The 4,862-nt window shown below is 35.1% G+C and overlaps 1 non-coding gene across 1 annotated transcript; it reads right to left on the bottom strand.

Moving 5' to 3' along the window:
• Nucleotides 1-4,035: 4,035 nt before the first annotated feature.
• On the bottom strand, nt 4,036-4,143 carry LOC112804249 (small nucleolar RNA R71). The gene has a single exon (XR_003202865.1). It is a non-coding gene; the product is annotated as a small nucleolar RNA R71 (small nucleolar RNA).
• Between the last annotated feature and the right edge of the window lie 719 nt (nt 4,144-4,862).

Here is a 4,862-nt window from a genome sequence, read left to right as displayed (position 1 = left end):
AGGTTGCTCTCTCCACCCAAAGTGTGAGTGATTCCTCCACCTTAGGTGGACATTAGCCATAGTTGTAAGGCTCACCTTGAGGAAAGCCACCACTCATATCATGAGGAGCATCTGGAGGAGCACTATGAACTTTAGCAACTAAGCTTTGCATGCTACTCAATTGTTGAGTTATAAGACTCATCTATTGAGTTAGGAGTTTCTTCTAAGCAAGAATTGCATCTACAATATACATCTCTATGACTCCTTCCTATTTTTACTCACACACAAATAGAAAACAAAAAAATAGTGGGAATCTCTACATCAGAGTGTAGAGAATTCCTATTGAGGTATCTGATGAGCGGATAATTTATATACTTTTTGGCATTGTTTTTAGGTAGTTTTTAGTAGGATCTAGCTACTTTTAGGGATGTTTTCATTAGTTTTTATGCTAAATTCACATTTTTGGACTTTACTATGAGTTTGTGTGTTTTTTTGTGATTTCAGGTATTTTCTTGCTGAAATTGAGGGATCTGAGCAAAACTCTGATAAGAAGGCTGACAAAGGACTGCTGATGTTGTTGGATTCTGACCTCCCTGCACTAGAAATGGATTTTCTTGAGCTACAGAACTCCAAATGGCACGCTCTCAATGGATTTGCAAATTAGACATCCAGATCTTTCTAGAAATATATAATAGTCCATACTTTATTCGAGATTAGATGACGCAAACTGGCGCTCAACGCCAATTCCATGCTGCATTCTGGAGTCAAACGCCAAAAACACGTCACAAACCAGAGTTAAACGCCAAAAACACGTTACAACTTGGCGTTTAACTCCAAAAGAAGCCTCTGCACGTGTAAAAATCAAGCTCAGTCCAGGCACACACCAACTGGGCCCTGGAAGTGGATTTCTGCATCAATTACATACTTCTGTAAACCCTAGTAGCTAGTCTAGTATAAATAGGACATTTTACTATTGTATTAGACATCTTTAGTTTCAGTTTTATTCTATTGTTCATCTTGGGAGACTATTGATCACGTTTTGGAGGCTAGCCATTCGGCCATGCCTGAACCACTATCACTTATGTATTTTCAACGGTGGAGTTTCTACACACCATAGATTAAGGGTGTGGAGCACTGTTGTACCTAGAGTTTTAATGCAATTACTACTGCCTTTTATTCAATTCAAGCTTATTCTTGTTCTAAGATATCATTCGTACTTCAACCTGATGGATGTGATGATCCGTGACACTCATCATCATCCATCCTTATGAACGCGTGTCTGACAACCACCTCCGTTCTACAAACGAGAGCTAGACTCTTGGATTCCTGATGCACGATGCATGGCTGCCCACGCCTAACAACCTAGCCTTCCATTCTGTGAGATCATAGTCATCGTGGTATAAGCTAGAATTATTGGCGGCCATTCTTGAGAATCCGGAAAGCCTAAACCTTGTCTGTGGTATTCTGAGTAGGATTCAAGGATTGAATGGCTGTGATGAGCTTCAAACTCACGATTCTTGGGTGTGATGACAAACGCAAAAGAATTAATGGATTCTATTCCAGCATGATCGAGAACCGACAGATGATTAGCCGTGCTGTAACAAGAGCACTTGGACATTTTTTCACTGAGAGGATGGGAAGTAGCCATTGACAACGGTGATGCCCTACATACAACTTGCCATGGAAAGGATTAAGAAGGATTGGATGAAAGCAGTAGAAAAACAGAGATTCAAAAGGAACACGGCATCTCCATACACTTATCTAAAATTCCTACCAATGATTTACATAAGTAACTCTATCTTTATTTTATGCTTTAATTATTATTAATTTCGAAAACTCCATAACCATTTACTATCCACCTAACTGAGATTTACAAGATGACCATAGTTTGCTTCATACCAATAATCTCTGTGGGATCGACCCTTACTCACGTAAGGTATTACTTGGATGACCCAGTGCACTTGCTGGTTAGTTGTGTGGGATTGTGACAAAGTGTAATTCACGTTTGGGAGCGCTTCCAAGTTTTTGGCGCCATTGTTGATGATCACAATTTCGTGCACCAAGTTTTTGACACCGTTGCCGGGGATTGTTCGAGTTTGGACAACTGACGGTTCATCTTGTTGCTCAGATTAGGTAATTTCTTTTCAAAAATTTTTCAAAAATCTTTAAAAAATTTTTTTATTTTTTTCATTTTTCAAAAATATAACCTTCGAAAAACTCAAAAAAATAAAAAAAACCAAAAATATTTTGTGTTTCTTGTTTGAGTCTGGTGTCAATTTTTAAGTTTGGTGTCAATTGCATGTTTTAGAAACTTTCGCATTTTTTTCGAAAATTCATGCATGTATTCTTCATGATCTTTAAGTTGTTCTTAATAAGTCTTCTTGTTTGATCTTTAAATTTTCTTATTTTGTGTTTTTTGTTGTTTTTCATATGTATTTTTGCATTCATAGTGTCTAAGCATTGAAAATTTTTGTGTCATTTTTGTTCTTTGATCTTTAATTTTTCATGTTTGGTGTCTTGCATGTTTTTCTTTTCTTGAAAATTTTTCAAAAATAAGTCTTGATGTTCATCTTGACATTCAAAGTGTTCTTGGTATTCATCTTGACATTCATAGTGTTCTTGCATGCATTATGTGTTTTGATCTTGCATTTTCATGTTTAAAGTCATTTTTATGTTTTTCTCTCTCCTCATTAAAAATTTAAAAATAAAAAAAATATCTTTTCCTTATTTTGCTCATAATTTTCTTATAAGTCAAGTCAATTTTTCAATTTTAAAAATCCTATCCTTTCAAAATCTTTTTCAAAAATCAAATCTTTCTCATTTTTTTAATTATTTTAGAAAATTTTTAAAATTTATTTTCAAAACCTTTTTCTTATCTTTATTTCAAAATTTCAAAAACTTTACTAACAATTAATGTGATTGATTCAAAAATTTGAAGTTTGTTTCTTTCTTGTTAAGAAAGGTTCAATCTTTAAATTCTAGAGTCATATCTTTTAGTTTCTTGTTAGTCAAGTAATCAATTTTAATTTTAAAAATTAAATCTTTTTCAAAATATCTTTTAAACCATATCTTTTTCAAAATCATATCTTTTTCAAAAATTTGATTTCAAAAATCTTTTCTAACTTTTTATCTTTTCAAAATTGATTTTCAAATCTTTTTCAACTAACTAATTAACTTTTTGTTTGTTTCTTATCTTTTTCAAAACCACCTAAGAAAATTCCCCCTCTTTTTTTTTCAAAAATTTCTTAATTAATAGTAATTTTAATTCTTCTCTTAATTTTCAAAAATCACTAACCCTTTTTCAAAATTTATTTTCAAATTTCTCCCTCTCTCATCTTCTTCTATTTATTTATTTATTTACTAACACTTCTCTTCATCTCAAGAATTCGAACATATCATCCTCCTTGTGTTTGGATTCTTAACTCTTTTCCTTCTTCTATTCTTTTTTTTTTCTACTAACATAAAGGAATCTCTGTACTGTGGTAAAGAGGATCCTATTATTATTTTCTGTTACCTTCTTTTTCATATGAGCAGGACCAAGGACAAGAATATTCTTGTTGAAGAGATCCTGAACCTGAAAGGACTCTGAAGAGAAAACTAAGAGAAGCTAAATTACAACAATCCAAAGACAATCTTACAGAAATTTTTGAAAAGGAAGAGGATATGGCAACCAAAAATAATAATGCAAGGAGGATGCTTGGTGACTATACTACACCTACTTCCAAATTTGATGGAAGAAGCATCTCAATCCCTGCCATTGGAGTAAACAATTTTCAGCTGAAGCCTCAACTAGTTGCTCTAATGCAACAGAACTGTAAGTTCCATGGACTTCCATCAGAAGATCCCTATCAATTTTTAACTGAATTCTTGCAGATCTGTGAGACTGTTAAGACTAATGGAGTAGATCCTGAAGTTTACAGGCTCATACTTTTCCCTTTTGCTGTAAGAGACAGAGCTAGAACATGGTTGGACTCATAACCTAAAGATAGCCTGGACTCTTGGGATAAGCTGGTCACGGCCTTCTTGGCTAAGTTCTTTCCTCCTCAAAAGTTGAGCAAGCTTAGAGTGGATGTTCAGACCTTCAAACAAAAAGATGGTGAATCCCTCTATGAAGCTTGGGAAAGATACAAGCAGATGACAAAAAGGTGTCCTTCTGACATGCTTTCAGAGTGGACCATTTTGGATATATTCTATTATGGTCTATCTGAGTTCTCTAAGATGTCACTGGACCATTCTGCAGGTGGATCCATTCACCTAAAGAAAACGCCTATAGAAGCTCAAGAACTCATTGACATGGTTGCAAATAACCAATTCATGTACACTTCTGAGGGGAATTCTGTGAGTAATGGGACGCCTCAGAGGAAGGGAGTTCTTGAAATAGATGCTCTGAATGCCATATTGGCTCAGAACAAAATGTTGACTCAGTAAGTCAACATGATTTCTCAAAGTCTGAATGGATGGCAAAATGCATCCAACAGTACTAAAGAGGCATCTTCTGAAGAAGAAGCTTATGATCCTGAGAACCCTGCAATGGCAGAGGTAAATTACATGGGTGAACCTTATGGAAACACCTATAATTCATCATGGAGAAATCATCCAAATTTCTCATGGAAGGATCAACAAAAGCCTCAACAAGTCTTTAATAATGGTGGAAGAAACAGGCTCAGCAATAGCAATCCTTTTCCATCATCTTCTCAGCAACAGACAGAGAATTCTGAGCAGAGCACCTCTAACTTAGCAAACATAATATCTGATCTGTCTAAGGCCACTTTAAGTTTCATGAGTGAAACAAGGTCCTCCATCAGAAATTTGGAGGCACAAGTGGGCCAGCTGAGTAAGAAAGTCACTGAAACTCCTCATAGTACTCTCCCAAGCAATACTGA

This window comes from Arachis hypogaea, chromosome 5 (genome assembly GCF_003086295.3).
Source record: "Arachis hypogaea cultivar Tifrunner chromosome 5, arahy.Tifrunner.gnm2.J5K5, whole genome shotgun sequence".
In the NCBI taxonomy this organism is placed as follows: domain Eukaryota; kingdom Viridiplantae; phylum Streptophyta; class Magnoliopsida; order Fabales; family Fabaceae; genus Arachis; species Arachis hypogaea.
The sequence above is the reverse complement of the archived record's forward strand: the minus strand, read 5'-3'. Positions and strand labels throughout refer to the sequence as shown.